The sequence below is a fragment of the Herpailurus yagouaroundi genome, unplaced genomic scaffold (genome assembly GCF_014898765.1).
Source record: "Herpailurus yagouaroundi ecotype Mexico unplaced genomic scaffold, PumYag 184, whole genome shotgun sequence".
NCBI lineage: Eukaryota > Metazoa > Chordata > Mammalia > Carnivora > Felidae > Herpailurus > Herpailurus yagouaroundi.
The window spans coordinates 20,936,115-20,954,996 of record NW_024412415.1 but is presented as its reverse complement, the minus strand read 5'-3'; the positions used below and the strand labels follow the sequence as shown (position 1 = coordinate 20,954,996).

General features: G+C 40.6%; 1 protein-coding gene across 3 annotated transcripts in view; it reads left to right on the top strand.

The window, feature by feature from the left end:
• RAB27A (RAB27A, member RAS oncogene family) overlaps nucleotides 1–18,882 on the top strand; it is a 77,176-nt gene that overhangs the window by 8,360 nt on the left and 49,934 nt on the right. The window contains exons 2-3 of one of the 3 annotated variants that reach the window (XM_040492739.1): nucleotides 5,653–5,743; nucleotides 8,236–8,350. The exons of 1 other annotated variant lie outside the window; for it this stretch is intronic. The gene's annotated coding sequence lies outside the window, so the exon portion shown is untranslated. The remainder of the gene's footprint in view (nucleotides 1–5,652; nucleotides 5,744–8,235; nucleotides 8,351–18,882) is intronic. One more of the 3 variants, XM_040492738.1, reaches the window with a different exon arrangement.

Here is an 18,882-nt window from a genome sequence, read left to right as displayed (position 1 = left end):
ATGGAGCCCAATGCAGGCCTTGAACCCACGAATGTAAGATCATGACCTGAGCTGAAACCAAGAGTTGAATGTTTAACTGAGTGAGCCACCCAGGTGTATTATGATTTTAACTTAAGTTAAAGCCGTCCAGAAACATATGAGTGCCTGCTATGGGTATGTGCCAGCTTTCAGTTAAAGGCCACCATCATTTCTTCTGTATATGGCTGCTTTTCTGGTCCCATTCTTGCCCCCCACTCCCTACTCCTGCCACAGCCCATTCCTTGCAAAAAGCTGGTGATCTTTAAAAATCTAAATCAGATCATATCTTCCTTCTCTTTTAAATTTCCCTGCTATTTGCTACTGCGGTTGGTATAAGGTTCAAATGTTCTGACCATGGTCTGTAGAGGTCTCCATGATCTGGGCCCTGCTGGACTCCATGACCTCAGCTCATCCCTATGCCTTCATCTTTCAGCCTCATCTTCCTTTCTGTTCCTTGGAAATGCCAAGCACATTCCTTCTTCAGAACGTCTTGCCCTCAATGTGTTTTTCTCCAGATCTTCATGTGACTGTTTCCTTGGCATCATTCAGACTTAATTTCAAAGAGGTGGGTGATGGGGGCGGATGGGTGGCTCAGTCAGTTAAGTGTCCGACTCTTGGTTTCGGCTCAGGTCATGATATCACGGTTAGTGAGATTGAGCCCTGCATTAGGCTGCAGGCTGACGGCGTGGAGCCTGCTTGGGATTCTCTCTCTCCTTCTTTGTCTGCCCCTCACTGGCTCATGTGTACACACATTCTCTCTCTTTATCTCAAAATAAATAAACTAAAAAAAAAAAAAAAAAGGTGGGGTGATGACTTTCACCCTGATGACTATTAAAAGTAGCTTCTGGTCACTCACTATCCTATGATTGTATTATTGTCTTCATGGTATTTATTACTGTTTGAAATTATTTTATCCTTATGTTCACTTATTTATTGTCTCTCTTTGCATGCTAAAATGTTCTCTCAATGAGGACAGGAACTTTATTTTGTGAACTACTATGTGTTTAATACCTAGAATCATACCTGGTACATGACAGATGCTAAGTTAATGAATGAATGACAGAAAGTAAGCAGTTGGTGTTAGAGAAGATTGCTTTACAGATTCAGTCCTATGAAATTCCTGTATTTCTTACATGTTGGCCTTTATTTTATTTTTTAAACTAAAACTAGAACACTAGTTTATTAATACATGAGAACTGGAATTGTTAAGCAGACTGGATTCTTTGAGAACTAATGTACTTGCTTCCTGTAGTAAAGCTCCATGCGGAGCAAATATAATAGAAGAAAGCTACTTGGTAAGCACAGACTCAGGGCACAGGGACTTAGAAATCAAAAATATCTTGCTGGAAGAGGCCCGAAAGATCACCGTGGTAATGGTTCCTCACAACTGGCTGCCTGTGAAGATCACACAGGGGGATTTATTAAAACATACTCACACAAAGCCACACATTTTTCACTCTCTCCTTTGGAAATACTGATTCGTTAGTTTGCAGTCAGGGCTGAGGAATCCATGTGTCCTTTAAAATGCTGCCAAAATTGGGGTTCTTGGGTGGCTAAGTCAGTTAAGCATCTGACTTTCGCTCAGGTCATGATCTCCTGGTTCATGGGTTCAAGCCCTGCATTGGGCTCTGTGCTGACAGCTCAGAGCCTGGGACCTGCTTTGGATTCTGTGTCTCCCTTTCTCTCTGTCCCCCTCCTGCTTACACTCTGTCCGTCTGTCTGTCTCAAAAATAAATAAACATGAAAAAAATGTTAAATGCTGCCATAATGATGGATGGTATATGACTAGGTTTGGGAGCTAGTGACTGAGCCCACCCCTGTTTCCAGATAAGTAAACTGAGGCTCAGAGAGATCAAGTGCTTTACTCAGGGTCACACATCGGGTGAGCAGGGAGATGGCACTCAAATCTCCCAGGCTTCTCTCCTTGCTGTTCACAAAATATTGCAGCAAAGATTCTCAGGTTCAGAGGCAATACCACTTCAGAAATTGCTGGTTTATTACTTTTTTCTTTATTTACTTGTAACTAAGCAGTCTGGTGTCACACAGGAAGTGCATACAGCATAGTTTTCCTTTTTTACCACCAAGTGTCAGATCAATTTGATTTTAGACTCTGGGGCTGCAAAATGACCATCAGAGTGTGGTTCTGGGACCAACGCCATCAGCACGACCTGGAACGTATTAGAAATGCAGATTCTCAGTCCAGACCTACTGGATCTGAAACTCTGGAGGCAGGGCCCACAGTCTGTTATTTTAAAGCCATCCAGAAGATTCTGACACACACTCAAGTTTGAGAACCACTGTCCATAGGTACATTTTGTGGTCCAACCTCTAGTTAAAGCAGCTGGCCTCAGCCTTTTAGTTGGTGACTCTTTAACATCAAGGGCTCAACTAAAACTAGTCATCTGCTTTCTTTGGTGACATTTATTCAAAACAGGGCCTAGTGTTATAAATCTTCATCAGAATGACATACACAAGAAAGGAGGGGGAGCGATTAATTATTGAGCACCTGCTGTGTGCGAGGAACCATGTTTGAGACGATTACTTGTCTCATTTAATTCCCACCACCATTCTGCTAGGTCGGTATTATTATCCTTATTTTACAGATTTGGAATTTGAGGCTGGTAGAGGTTAAACAAGATCTTCCCTACAGGTTGACACAATTATAGTTATAATTGTGCATTTTGCTATCTGTTGTCTCCCTAGAACAGCTGCTCTCAAACTTTATTATAGATAACTGGGAATCCCCTGGGAAGCTTGCATTTATAAATGTAAATTCCCTAGTCTCTTTCTCAGATCCTAATTTAGAGGCCTGGATGGAAGCCAGGACTTTGGATTTTCATGAAGTACTCTAGGTGATTCTGCTATCAGTGGGCTGCAGACCATGCTTGGTGAAATCCTGTCCTGGCTCCAACCCCAGTGGTTGGAACTGGGTGCTCCTCAAGGTTTTGATGAGATTGTGTGGGTCTCCAGTGTTTCATGCACTCACAGGTCTTGGGCACCTTGTTAGGGATGTTGGCAGAACAATATGAGGATGGGAGGAGGGAGTTTGGGAGCCAGTATAAAGTAGTGTCTTACATTTCTGCTCTACCTCTCACAGGGTTCCCAGGCCATGTTTTGGTTTTGTGTAACTTGATCCTTCCTGTTTTCTACCCAAACTGTGCAACTTTTCTCATAGCAACTTCACCCTTGTGTTGATGGGGTGCACAGTTGTGAGCAATTTCCTCCAGGCTGTAATTAATATCTATTGAATAATGAGTTGCTTCAGCTTTTGAGGTCAGAAATGGTGTTTCATCTGTTTGATGATAACATAGATCCCTTATTTTTCAGGGATGGAGTTGGCATATTTAATGAATGAGTTGTCAATCCATTAGGACACTGAGTGATTTGGTTCCATTATGAAGGAAAAAAGTAAGATGCAAATTGAAAAGAATGTCAGGTGTGATGCCTGATGGCTGTCTTGGTGGGGTGGCTTGCTGATTGGTCCATAGGTTTGGAAGCAGCTACTGACATAAATACCCCAGGTCTCCCATAGTATAAAAAAGATGCATGTGTCAAAAGATGGCAAGAACCTCCTAGGACTTTGCCCAGTGGAGAAATTAGCAATATTGAAATACTAAATTTCTCTAATATGTCTTAGTTCCTAAAATAAAATTGTGTAGGGCAAGGGCAGAAGGAAATTCACAAAAGCACACATTTCAGTCTCCTGAGATCTACTGTATATAAGGCAAGTTATTTTTGCCAGTAAGAAAATAACCAAGTTACAGGGTAGGTATCTAAGAATGATTTGCCACTGATATTAGAATGGATAATAATATGTAACTAGTACAGTAGCTCGAGCTACCACTTATTGAGAGCTTGTTATGTGTCAGGAAGTATACAAATATTCTCTCATTTAATTCTCACCAGACTTTCAAAGTAGATATTATCCTTTATTTTACAGATGATGAAGAAAGCTCAGAAGGATTAGGTAATCTTCTCAGGGCTGGGACTGAGGTGTGCAGGGGTACAAGACTGTCAGTGCTAAAACTAAGATAATCCTGGGGAAACTGAGGTGGTTGGTTACCCTGAGTGTCACCCAGTGCACTGACCCACAGTTGATAGTTAGGAAGTAAGCCCAAAGGGTTCTGAGGGGTCAGACAGATGGCTCATATTGAAACTTGCCTATCTGCCTCACAGAGAGGTTTTCAGGACATTTCTGGGCGCCCAGTTTCCTCCATTTTACATGCAGTTTTAATAAGCTTGATTATTTGGTTTCCAGGTGTCTTGTCAATTAGAAACTGAACACTGGAAGGGGAAGGGGTTATTCTAGAAAGGCACAGGGATTACTATGGTGAGGGACATCTGGCTGAAGGTGGGAGCAAGGAGAATGAAGTATAAATGAGTAAAAGATGAAATCAATGCAGTGGTCAGGAGGCATTTATTACAGGGGCAAACATACCTTAAAAATAGCTATTATTGAGCACTATGTGCTGAACACTAGTTTAAGCACTTATAGGTATCACATAATTCAGTTTTTGCAAAATAATCCCATTATTATCTGTTCCACAGATGAGGAAACTGAGGCACAGAGAGGTCACACAGCCAGTGAGTGGTAAAGCTGAGATTCAAAGTCTCCAGAGCCCAGATCCTCAACATCCTGCTTCATTGTAGGTCCTAGATGCTGAGGAGATAGCACAAGTCAGTGGTGTTTATTGTGATGTCCTGAATTATCTAAGAAAAAAATTAAAGCATGGACATTACATTTTATAGTAGTTCCCCCCCCTTATCTGTGGGGAATATGTTCTAAGACCCCCCATGGATGCCTGAAACCGTGGATAGTACTAAACCCTATATATACTGTTTTTTCCTATACATATATACCTGTGATAAAGTTTAATTTATAAATTAGGTACAGTAAGAGATTAACAACAATAAGTAATAATAAAATAGAACAATTATAACAATATACTGAATAGAAGTTATGTGAACATGGTGTCTCTGTCTCAAGATATCTTATTGTGCTGCACTCATCCTTCTTGTGATGATTTGAGATGATAAAATGCCTATACAATGAGATGCAGTGAAGTGAATGACATAGGCTTTGTTATATAGCATTTGGCAACTATTGGCCTACTGACGAATCATTAGGGATCATCTGCTTCTGGGCCATTACGGACCCCACATTCCTGAAGCCCTGGAAAACAAAACCATGGATGGGGTCGGTGTACTACTGTATTTTGTATTAATTAATTTTTTTAAATTTTATCAAGGTTATACATGGACATAGTGCTATGGGCCTGTTACAAAAAAAAACATCAGTTCCTCCCCACCGCCGCCAGCTCATTTCCTGCTCCCCAGAGATGACTGCTTTCAATTCTTGTTAGTAAGATGACTCTTGCTGGTAGTTACATCCCTTGTCTCTAAATGACATACTGATATTTCTGTGGTCAGTTTTCAGTTTTAGGCATTATTTAAATGCCTGTGCCTAGACACTTTACCATGGAAGAAGAGAATGCTAACTCATTTCCCCACCTCCCTCTACCACACACGCCTGCCTCTACCACACATGTATGCCATTTCCGTCCCTCCTCTCAACAGTTAGGAAATAGTTTTAGTCAGATCAGTATGTCCTGGGCTTGTTGTCTTTATCTTTAGGCCTTCCCTCCGGGGCTGGGCAGATTCTCCAGAGAAGAACATTTGAACCAGCTGCCTGTGGAGGATGCCTGCATTCTGGAAGTTCCAGCATGTAGGTAGGGGTGGAGGTATATCAGTATTTAGAGGATTAGGACCTAAGTAGACTCCCACTGTTTTTAGCCTTAACTTTACCCTCCCTTTACCTCCGGGAGTGTTTCTACAGAATCTGTGATGAGTTCCTTTTTGGCTTTCCCTAGTGGCAGATAAGGGGCCACCTTTCCCAGGATTGCTGTTCAGTTACCTCTTATCCATTTACTTTCTAGCTTCCACATTTTGTAACTGTTCTTTCCACTCACTTTGTCTTTGTTTGTGTCTAAAAGAATAAAACCCAGCTTTTTATCATTATGTTAATGAGATTTGGGGAGGTAGCAGAACTAAGGTGTGTGTTTAGTGTGCCACTTTATCCTGATGTCAGAAAGTCATTTCAGAAAGCTTTGAATGTAGAGGAGGTAAAAAAAAGTTTGTGTTGCTCTAATGGGAAGACCAATAGTTCTATAAAAAATGGAAGCTTTACTTGATACTCAAAGTGTATTTCTGGGACTAGAACCATCAGTATTACCTGGGCATCACCTGGGTGCTTGTTAGGGAGAGTCATGGGCCCTACCCAAACTTACTGAATCAAAATTAGCATTTTCACAAAATCTCTGGGAGGGTCCTATGCATTCTGAAGGTTGAGAAGTGCTAATATGAAACTTTACTCAACTCCTACTGTAATTAGGATAAGTTAATTCTAATGAATTTTAATCTGGGATTTAAAAGTCTTGGTACATTACCTTAATAAATTATTCTCTGAATTCTAGAGGTTGCTGTAAGATAATATAGAGGAGTAAGTTTTCATGAAAATGTACCTTTTCTCCCTTAATAAACCATGTCTAAATCTGAGTCAATATCAGATGTGAACCAAAAATTCCATGCCATTTGCCACGAGAGATGTCAGACTGGTTATGTTCAGGCTTTTTTAGTTGCCCACAGTTCTTGAGGTTGGTGATAAGATTTTATAGATTGGCTAGGTTGAGTTTTCAGTCACACATCAAGCTGCCAAAGTGAGAGGGTGGCTTCCCCTAGAGGCAGAGGATAGATTAATTAGTTTATGCCCAGCATCTGACCCAGTGAAAGTGTATGCTCAGCAAGTGACTGTGGGATGAGTGAACTAAAGAAGATACAATTCTTGTCTTCAAGATATTCACCAACCAACACAAAATAAATTGGATGTCACCACACAGGGTTGACCAGCTCTAGGAAAGCATAAGCACAGAGAAGAGGCATCTAACTTAGCATTGCTGGCACAAAGAGGCAAAGGGCTATATGTTTTGATGAACAAGCTTGGATGGTTTAGAGCAGTGGCTCCCAGTTTAATGTGTATTAGAATCACTTGGTGGGCTTGTTAAAACACAGACCCTCTGGCCATCCTGACAATTTATGATTCAGTAGGCCTGGGGTGGGCCTAAGGATGTGCATTTCTAACCATGTCCCAGGTGATGCTGATAATACTGATTTCACATTTTGAAAACCACAGGTTTTAGAGAATTATAAATAGTTCTTGTGGCTGGAGTCAGGGGGCCAGGAATTGTAGGTGATACTGAAAGCAGAAGTCTAAGAAGTAGGAATTTCATTGTGGAGGTTGTGGGGAGTCATTGACAGGTTTTATAGAGGAGAGTGATGGTTACCCATTTGCAGTTTGGAAAGATCATTTTGGTGTGGTGTGGAGGATGGATCAATGGGGCCAGAAAACCAAGTAAGTGGTTGATCATAGCCATCCAGATGAGAAAAAATAAAAACTTGGAATAAAGGTGGGATGAAGAAAGATCGCTGGGACTTGGTGGCCAGATGGAAGTGGGAGGGGAAGTGAGGGGAGGAGTCAATTCGGACCATCAGATTTCTGGCTGGGTAGGTGTTGGGATTGGTTACTCAAGACACAGTCAGAGAAGGCGGCCTGAAGCAGAGTCTGTGAAAGAAGAGCAAAGGAGGTAAGTTGAAGGAAGGACATGTTGAATTTGAAATGCTAGAAGAAATCTGGGTGGACCCTTCAGTAGACAGTTTTATTTATGAGTTTGGAGGCCAAGAGCGGGAGGCTGGTAAATCATCCAGCCCCATACTTTCTGCCACTTTGATTTGATCTCCTGTGTTGCTTGTTTGGATCAGGCATTGAATTTGTGAAGAAACAGTGTTAGTATAATTTTTAAGGGCCTGGAGAATGCAATACTTTGAAACAGATTCTTTCTCAAGAAAACAAATGTTCTAGTCTTTTGACTGGAAGAAAACAGAGTTCGTACTAGTCTTCTTACATTAGAAGAGGTTAATACAGCTGCCTTCTGCTGAAAGGCCAGTGGAATTGGGTTTTAGTAAGCTTGAAAGGAGCAAAATCACTTGACTGGTCTGCAGGCCATATGACAAACAGCTGAGACTAATTAGCTGGATTGTGGGTTTTTACAGAGATGCCTGATTTTGAAAGTTGATGGAGCAGACTGCTTTTCAAAAGATTCTTTTGAAAAACTTTTATAAGTAGACGATTCTGACTTTAATATTTCTCTTTACATCGCATAGACAAAAAGTAATCTTTTTGAAGAGGACATGTGATTGGAAGTTGTCTAATTGTTGAAGTTTGGGAACACCATTTCTAAAGTTTTAGAAGAACACCCAACGATTTATACTCCATCAGGTATAGTTTTGTGTTTATCTTTGTTTTTTGGTTGTTTTTATTTTTTTTTTTTGGAGAGGTTTTGAAAATTGCCAGGCCAATTTTCATGTACTTAGAATATATGCAATTTGATATAGAATACCATTGCACATATTAACTTTTTTTTTTAAACCGAAGACTTCAAGACACCTGCTAAATTTGGGGGTGTGGTTTGAAAGTTGCATTTTCCATTACCAGAGAATGGGTATGAATACTGACTGCATTTTTCCTTTCTTTTCTGTGCTTCAATAAAGTAACATAGGTTTTTTTCTCAGTTAATATATTGAATAAGGGAGCTGATTAAGGACTTGAAATTGCTTCCAGAGTCTTGCTCATCCTCTGAGGATTTTATTCACAAACATTCATGCTTATTGGGATTTTGTTGTTAATATTGTTAATAGCTTTAATGGAGGAAAGCTTTATGTAAGGACGTGTTTTTGTATAAGGTATATTTCTTCTGTAAATTAAATTTGCCCCCGAATGTTAATTTTGTTTGATTTGGCAGTGGCATTGTGGTTATGTAAGGAAAGGTCCATATATTTTAGAGATGCTTAGTGATAGTATACAGGAGTGAAAGATCTGGGGACGGGTCTGCTGGGAAGTTGCTTACACAGTTCTCTCTACTTCTGGATATGTACTAGTTTGCAAGGACTGCTGTCACAAAGCACTGCAAACTGGGTGGCTCCAACAGCAGACCCTTATTCTATCAGGTCCAGGTGTCAGCAGGATTCGTTCCTTCTGAGGGCTGTGAGGAAGAATCTGTTCCAAGCCCCTCCTTGGCTTATTGAAGGCCAAGTCTCCCTGTGTCTCATCTTGTAGCCTTCGCTCTGTGTGTCCTTCTGTGAAGAAGGAACCTGGATACAGACATGCAGGTCATGCAGCTGATTGGTATCAAGGCAGTCTCCTCACCTCCGTTCCAGGGTGCTGACCATCACCTCCTTTTGTTTTCTTTGCTGCAAGTTCAAGCTTTTCTCCTAGCAGTGAATCCAGAGCTCCTATGATCACATATCACCGTGGGAAAGAACCTTGATTAAAAGTTGACTTTCTCTGTCTAGATTCTTGAATTATAAATACAAAAAAATAAAAGAATATTTTGGGGAGGAGAGTTTACTCATGAGGCATCTTATCCATAGAACATCCAGGTTGGATTTAACACATTCCAAAGGAGTTTATCCCCATCTTGGTTGCTTTCTGTCTCTTACCGCTTTCTCCTTGTCCTTTCCAGTGTTGAGTGACCCAGAAGCCATTAGAATACAAACAACAGTTTTTTTTCTTTTCACTTGCCGCGCCCACAAGACAGGAACTGTGGCAGAAAATGCTGATGAAACCTTGCAGCCTGCAGGATGGCACCATAGCAACTAAGATCTGTGCATGTGTTAGCAGGTCCCAGAACCCAGGGCTGACTCTGTTGATGTTCCAGCTTCTGCCCTCTCCCGACCCTCAGTACCTGCGAGCTCAAAGAGGAGATGCTTGCCACTTCCCTCTGTTTCTGTTTTCTCTGTTTAGGATTAAAGTTTCCTGAGATATCTGTTCACTTTTGCTTTCATTCCTTTCCTCTTCCCTCTGAACTGGGTTGATTTATAGATAGAGCTCCAGGCATAGCATACCTGATAGCTGATGAGTCACGTAAAGCCCATTAAAAACAAAAGCTGATTTTCGCAGAAGCCCTAATTCATTTGTTCTGTCTTTGCAAGAGGACATCTTCCTGCTTGCTTCTGTGCTCCTGGTGTTGCTGCGGTATGGCTGGGGCCCTGTCCTCTCAGCAGTGGTGGGTTCCTTGAGGGTTGGAGGGTTGGGAGAACATGAGTGAGATCAGGGTGCTGCTCATGAGATGAGTTTGCATCACTGCTGGTTCTCTGGAGGCAGGAGTCACTTTTCTGAAATACAGATAAAGCTTATCCTTCCAAGAGCTGAGTGCATCAATTTTTGTTTGTTTGTTTGTTTTGTTTTCCCCATTTCATACTCTATTAGGCATCTCTTCTCTCTGATGTAATCTGAGCAGGGAACATTTAGCTATGAATGCTAGATTGGATGGATCCCTGCTTTCACAAGAAGGAGGAAGTTCAGATTTCTATAAGCTGGCACCTCTGTACTTTGGTGACTATGGACTGTTGTTGAAAAAATCTCCTTCCTAGTGTCCTTCTTGGTCTCTCTTGATTCTCAAGAGTCGTCTTCTCTCTCTTATGGCCTTAGGAAATCAATTCTGTTGATCACTCTAAAATCCATATTGTTAACACTGATTTTTCTTTGGAACCTTACTCTGTTTTCCAAATGCCAATTAAACATTTGTCTAAGGGAAGTCCATCATGTCTAAGGGACATTTAATTGGTCCTCTGCAATGTAGTAGAGTGTGTTTGGGTTCAAATCTTGGCTCCACCGCTTACTGGTTGAGTGACCTTGGAGAAGTTATTTAACCTTTCTGTGTATCAGTCTTCTCATCTGAAAATTAGAGCCCTCATAAGGTTGTTGTGAGGATTAAATGAGTCGGGATTTTAAAGGGCTTAGAAAAGTGGTCAGCGTTAGTTATAATGATCATTTCAAATGTTTTTGCCTGTTTTCGTTAATGATTATAGCATTCATTCTGTTACCAAAGGAAAAGGTTGGGTTCTTTAACTCCTATACCAGTCAATTGAGAAGTGAAACTGATTTTTCTACTTCATAAATATATCTTGAATTAATCCTTGCCTCTTCATTCCCACTGTCACTGACAGAAGTCAAATCCCTACCTCTCCCATCCCCTCCTGACCCTATGTTGTATATTCCCAGTCTCCGTGTGGCTGTCCGAAAGATCTCTCTAAGGCGCACACCTCATGCTCCTCCCCTTCACAAAAGTCTGCAGTGGCTTTCGGTTGCCCAGATGATAACACAGACTCTTTATGTTATGGAAGACTCCTTTCAGGCCTAGGGGGTTGCAGAGTCTGTCCCACCTTTGTAACCTCTGTCTGGGCACCTCCTCCAATCCCCATGCACTAGTCTAGCCATCCATTTACTTAGGTCCCCTAAGTGCACCATACCCTTCTCCTTATACCTCTGCAAGTACAAATGCCTTCACTCCACTCCCATCCTCTCAGACTGTCTGTCACCCAGGACTTGCTCCCGTCTCATGGCTGTAGGCCTTGTCTGGTTTTGTACTTGGAATGCCAGACAGCCCTTAGCTAATTCCATCAACAGTGATTTGCACCTTTCAGATCGGCATCAATGATCATTTTGTTGATAGTTTCTGATATCTTTAAAGGGTGATGCTTATTTGCCATGTGAAGTCCTTTACCACATCCTTCTGTGAACTGTGTGATTTTTGTCCCTTCACTTGTGTCACTTGTCCCTTTGTGTACCAGTTTTAGTCCTTGGCTTGGATGCTGCTCTGCAAAGTTTTCCCGATTCCCCCACGAGGCATTCTGGGCTCTCCTTCTAGCCCTTTCTGCCCCAACCCTCCCACCTACCCAGCATACTGTGCATATTTCTATTACAGTTCTTGTTTCACTGAAACATTGCATCTTGTTCACTGAATGTTTTACTGTTCATTTCCACAGAGTGCTTCTTTTAGACTATTATTCTTCCAGAGCAATGTTTTCAGTCCTTCACATAGTGGTGAGCACATGGCATGTTCTCAGTCGCTTGCTTATTAAATGCATGATGTTTAAACTGATGTGCTTATAGGCTGCTGCCTGAATTTAATCATCAGAACCAGGCTCTCCCTCCTCAGTGACTTCAATCTTTTCTGGTATACCTTTTGATTGTTGCCATAGGCCACTCTACTTACCAAATTTTGAGATTATTAACACCTTTTGGGTTGGTATGTATGTCATTTTTCATTTAATTTCAGTTATATGTAAGGGACATTTTGTGGAGTTTCTTGGGAAGTACTTCCATACCTGACCCAAGTAGTACTACCCTTCCCCATATCCTCCTGTGCTTTGTAATTTTTGTCGTTCACATTTGTCAATTGAGCCCAGTTTATTTTTCTCTAAAACACTTAAATGTTCTGTTTAAAAAAAAAACAGATTTTGCCCTTGTCTAGTCTTGAATAGTTCTTAAAAATGTGTAAAAACTAAAAGTGATTAAGGGTTTGTAGAAATCACAAAATGAAAACCTACTTTTTTTTTTTTTTTAATGCTGTTGTAAAACTTGTTCACTGCTGGCAGTGGCTTGGGAGCTCTTTAGAGTCAGGTATAGACTCCAATACAATACTCCAATACAATACTCCAATACAATACTCCAATACAATACTCCAATACAATATATTTTTTTGTGATATTTAATGTGCTTTTATTAGAAATAAGACTCTAGAGCTTTGTTACAGAGTTGCTTGCTGATTTCTATTTCTTTTGCATAAGTGTCCCTTTTCATTTCTAGATATACCTTGTCTAACATCCTTGGTCAAATAGATGCACTTCATGGAGTTAAATGAAAGAAATGTTAGGATAATTGCATAGGCCATCCTAAATAGAGTTTAGAATTTAGAAATGTAGTTTCAAAGTGATATGATCACTCATTTACTAGCAGAGGGAGATGGCAGATTTGGGTAGGGCCTCGAGCATAGCCCGAGGCAAGAAAGATGAGGAACCTGTTTGATACTCATCTTCAGTCATTTCTCCAAGTATCTGGAAAGGACCTTGTCTTTTTTTGTTTGTTTGTTTTTTTTAGCTGTAGCCTCCTGGGTTGTATGTGTATATGGGCAGTGGGGTAGGATGGGGGCAGTGTATGGATGGGCGTCCATGGATCCTTCAGCTTTTTTTTTTTTCCTTTCCTGTTCTACACCATTGGACTAGAGTGCTCTTCCCCAGAGAATGCTAGCCTTATAGGTACTGTTTAGGACTGCACAGTACTTAGAGAACTTCTGCATCCCAAGTCCCCAAACCACTCATCTACTTCTCAGAAACCTCCCCTAACCCACCTGATCCATATCAGGGTTAAGTGTTAATCTCATGGGATCCTTCCATTATGCCTACGATAGGTAATAACCATACTTGGCATCTTGTTTCGGTCGTCCCTGTCTTCTATTAGATGGTAAACTCTCTGAGGGCAGGTGCTGTATCTGTCTTATTTGCATTTCTGTCACCTTGCACAGCATGCAGTGGGTACTCCCCTATTAAGGGATTATAGGATTCTTTGTTCATTTGTAAAGACAGAACCTGCTCAGACTTTTCTAGAGGTACAAACCCTCTTGATGCAGCCTGGCAAAAAATCGGATTTGCTCACCCCACCTTATTTATTTATTTTTTTGTAATTTAAGAGTGAGTGTAAGAGAATGTGAGTGGGGGAGAGGGGCAGAGAGAGAGAGAGAGAGAGAGAGAGAGAGAGAGAATGAATGAGAATATCCCAAGCAGGCTCCATACTCAGCCTGGAGCCCGATGTGGGGCTTGATCCCACGACCCTGGGATCATGACCTGAGCCAAAATTAAGAGTTAAACACTCAACCGACTGAGCCACCCCAGCTTTAAGCAAGAGGAAATGCCAATATTTTCCCCTCTGTCTCCACATTGTTTGTACTATATCATCATTGGGGCTAGTCTTATTTAGGTTCTGAACCACGGTTTTGAGGCATGGCCTGACCCCTCTGACTGATCATGTTGAGTTATAGAACGTATATAAGTAGCATTTTGTATTTCTCTAAAATGCCTATTTTTGAAATGTTACCTCTAATTGGTGTGTTATAATGGGGGAGCTTGAGCTCTAGTGCTTAAAATCAATAATAGTTTTGAAAAGAAAATTTGAAAGGTAGCTAACGACTTTCTGATATTTCTGTAGGGAGTGAAACACTATTTCACTTGAAAAACTTTCTATAATAATTACTTCTGCCTCTAAGACACTGCATCTTAAGTAACCTCTTTTTATTTAGCTCCAAAAGAGCAACTTTATATAAATGTAATGTGTTACATTTGAAGATTAGTTTTGGGTAATCACCTCAAATACCTGGTACTTACTAGATATTTCATTTTTTATTCTTTCAAATAAATATGAGTGACTCTGAGAACTATGGCCTTTCCTGCACCCCTCCCAGGATGGGAATGACCTGGGTAGAGAGTATAAATTTAAAAATCAGGAAGGTAAGAGAAGAAAAAAAAAAAAAAACAACTAGAAAGATCAAAGTCACAATAAATGCAAAAGCTTGTCAATTACTTGCTTGAAAGAAGCATTATATAATTTTGCATGATTACAAATAAACACCAGATTGAAAGAAGCATTACATAATTTCCCAATAGATGCCAGAACAAACTTGATAAAACTGATACTCATTTGTAATACTTATTCTTAGAAAACTAGGAGTAGAGGGGCGCCTGGGTGGCGCAGTCGGTTAAGCGTCCGACTTCAGCCAGGTCACGATCTCGCGGTCCATGAGTTCGAGCCCCGCGTCAGGCTCTGGGCTGATGGCTCAGAGCCTGGAGCCTGTTTCTGATTCTGTGTCTCCCTCTCTCTCTGCCCCTCCCCTGTTCATGCTCTGTCTCTCTCTGTCCCAAAAATAAATAAAAACGTTGAAATAAAATTTAAAAAAAAAAAAAAAAAAGAAAACTAGGAGTAGATGGAGAACTTCCTTATCCTGATAAAGCATCTACCAAAAATCTATAGCAAATGTAATTATTTTTTTATTTATTTATTTTGAGGGAAAGCGCAACAGTACGTGGGAGAAAAGGGCAGAGAGAGAAGAAGAGAGAGAGAATCCTAAGCAGGCTCCCTACAGTTAGCACAGAGCCTGATATGGGGATGGAACCCATGAAGCGTGAGATCATGACCTGAGTCAAAATCAAGAGTTGGATTCTTAACTGACTGAGCCACCCAGGTGCCCCAGAAAATGTTATTCTTAATGGTAAAATGTTAGAATCAAGACAGGACTGTCTATTAAATACTTTGGGACATCCTAACTGGAACATATAGAAGATACATACATTTTTAAAAGATGTCATAATAGTGACAAAAATATAAAGTATCCATAAGTCTGAAGATTTATAAAGTCTTTATGAAGATATAATTTATTTATTGATAGCATTTTTAAAAACAAAGAAGGCTTAAATAAATGGGAACAGTAAAATGTACATGCACAGGTATGTTCAATATTGTGAATGTGTCAGTCTTCTCAATTTGATCCATAGATTTTTCATGCAGTACCAATCAGAATTCCCATAGGGTTTTTGAGGAACTTAGATCAAAGTGTGAGAGGTTAAGAATGTCCACAGTAAGGTGGAGGAGACTGGACCTCCCAGATACTAAGTTGTACAGATGATCCTTGACTTAGGATGCTTGGACTTAGGAGTTTTGACTTTATAATGTGAAAGCGATACACATCCAGTTGAACTGCACTTTGAATATTGAATTTTGATCTTAGGCTAGGGATATGGTAGGAAGCTCTCTTCTGATGCTGCGTAGCCAGAGTGAGCCTCAGATCCCACTTGGCCACATTCACAAGGGTAAACAACTGATACACTTAAAACCATTCTGTACCCAGATAACCACTCAGTTTTTCACTTTCAGTACAGTATTCAATTACATGAAATATTCAACATTTTATTATAGACTAGGCTTTGTGTTAGATGATTTTGCCCAATTGTAGGCTAATGAAAGTGTTCTGAACATGCTTAAGGTAGGCTAGGCTAAACTTTTTTTTTATTTAATTTTTTAAATGTTTATTTTATTTTTGAGAGAGAGAGAGAGAGCGAGCGAGAGGGAGGGAGGGAGGGGCAGAGAGAGAGGGAGACATAAGATCCAAAGCAGGCTCCAGGCTCTGAGTTGTCAGCACAGAGCCCGATACGGGGCTCGAACCTATGAACCGTGAGATCATGACCTGAGCCAAAGTCGGACACTCAACTGACTGAGCCACCCAGGCACCCCTAGGCTAAGCTTTGAAGTTCAGTAGATGAGGTGTATTAAGTGTGTTTGTGATTTGAGATATTTTCAGTTTGCGAGGGGTTTATTAGACATAACCCTATCATAAGTTGAGGAATACCTGTATAATGTAATCATAGTGATTAAGGCCTTGTGACATTGGCCCAGGGATAGTACAAATGATCAAGGAACAAAAGAGCCCAGAAACAAGCCCTTATAGAGTGAATCACTAGGGAAAGGATAGTTTGTTTTTTTTTTTTTTTTTTTTTTCTTCAGTGAATGGTACTATGACAATTAGATATCCTTCAGGGAAAAATAATGAAATTGGATCCCTACATATACCTTAAAATGTTTTCAACAGATTAGAGACTTAAATGTGAAAGGTAACATGTTTAGGGAAATAATGTAGAAGAACATCTTTATCACTTTAGGCAAAGAAGGATTTCTTTTGACCAGTTAAAGACCATTAAAAAAGTGAAAAGATGAACTACGAACAGGAAGAAGATAGTTGCAACATATGTAACTGACAAAGGACTACTATCTGGAATATGTGAAGAACTCTTGCAAGTCCATAAGAAGATAACCCAGAGGAAAAATACGGAAAGGACATAAATATGTTTCCAGAAGAAGAAATTGAATGGCCAACAAATTAAAAAATATGCTCAACTACATTTGCAGTCAGAGAAATGCTAATTTAGATAACAGTATGTTACTATTTTGAAAAGTCTTACAACAAACAGCAGATCTTGGTGAAGATGTGAAGGTGGGAGTGTAAAACAACTGCATTGGACAATTATTTGGCATTATCTTGTATTCTTGAGCAGGCACATACCCAAGCCCCAGGAATTTGACTTTTTGGTGTTTACCCTAGAGCAGAGCTTCCTCTCTCATATGCCCTGAATTGGCTGAGATGGGTGGAGATATTTGAAGCCCTCTTCCCCCAGGATGGGTGAGTAGATTCTGGCATTGCTGGAGCCCCCAAATCTGTTGCCTTTGATCATGAGCATTTGCTCCAGCTTGTCATACAAATAGCAGGGAAAAGGTTGGAAAACACTTTTCTAGACAAACTCTTGCTAGCATGTATCAGGAGATGTGCACACACTATTTATAGCAATACAATATTGTTCCAAATGAGAACAAAAACATGGAGGATATGGTTTAGTTCCGCTAATTATCATCTGAAAACCCACAGGCATTAAGTAATTAGAGAAGGGTTTTGGCATGTCATTTCTTAACATCAGCGGTAAAAGCGGTAATAATTGCAAGCCAAGTGAGACAGGCAGAGAAAGAAGCTGAAGGAAAATTATGTTTTTTTTCTGGCCAGTATGTGTTTTCATCGACATGTAGTCAGATGAGTGGTATATGATGATGGGCAAGGTCTGAGTTTTGAAACTGAGCAGATGCCTTAATGATGGCTCCCCGAAGGAGAGAAAGTGGTGGAGGCAAAGTGACATCCAGCTGTCTTCCCTGATATTTCCCTCTTACTCCCTGCCAGATAAAGTACCATACAACGGGGGCATGATGTCTGCAAACAAAATTTTGTCAGAACAGCAGGGACTGGCCATCATGTTCCATGTAATTTTCTTTGGCTGAGAATCCCTGCTGTGATCCTTGGTCTTATGGGTTCCCTCTCCTGTGGTGGGTACAGGCCTGGCCTTCTTTTTTGACCCTTCACCATTGGTTCTTCTGCCTCTATACCAAGGACAGACATAAATGTGGGACCATAGGGAATGGAGAGGGTTTTTGGCATTTCTCTGTGGTGCAACTTTCCTAATCCAAATCTCATCATCTTTCCCCGCCAAAAACCTGATCCCCACCACAGAAACCTTATGTCCACTCCAATTTTTTCCCTTCCCCCATTTCAATGGCCTCTTTCTGTCTGCAACACTACTTCACCCACTGTGATTCTTTGGAGTGCTTTGCTGCTTTCTCTTCAACCCACTCTGGCGCTGCATTATATTTTTAAATTAATGTCTCTTGGGCTCCTTCCATCTCATTCCCACTGCTGGTGCCTCTATCTAGGCTCTCATCTTTAAAGAGTGAGAAGTGATACAAAGGACAGCTGCTACCATGAGTCCATTTATCTTTCTCATTTGTCATGGCGAAACCCTGGACTCTGAACCTAGACTCAGAATAGAATGTTTTCTCAGAGACCATGGAGTTGAAACCTCCTTATTTGATATTTGAGGAAACAAGGCCTAGAGAGGGATGGTAGTAGATAGTATTAGAGATAGTAGCAGAGCCAGAACTAGAAACCCATCCACTGACAGGTTAGTCATTCAGCCCTCTTCAACTTGCCACATTATCTCATAAGCATTCCTTTGAATTCATAATTACTTGTCTTCTGTCTCTCTGACTAAATTTTTAGGTGAAGAATTATTTCTTAGTCTTATTTGTAGCCTTTTCAGTATTTAACAGGGCTTCTCAATACTTGTTAAATTGAAGTCAGACCATGCCCTTGTACCACACATACGGTCTTCCCTATTCCTGACCACCTCACTAAATCCTTCTTGGCTTGGAAGGTATTCAGCTCAGGCCCTGGTTCCTGCTTGAAGCCTTGGTCAGATAGTTTCCCCGCCTTTTCTGACCTGCCAGAGTCTACTTGTCTTGTAAACCACCATCTTACTGTACCTAGAAGTTTATAGTTTATAAAATACATTCATGTAATGTATCCTTTAATACCAACAATAATCTTG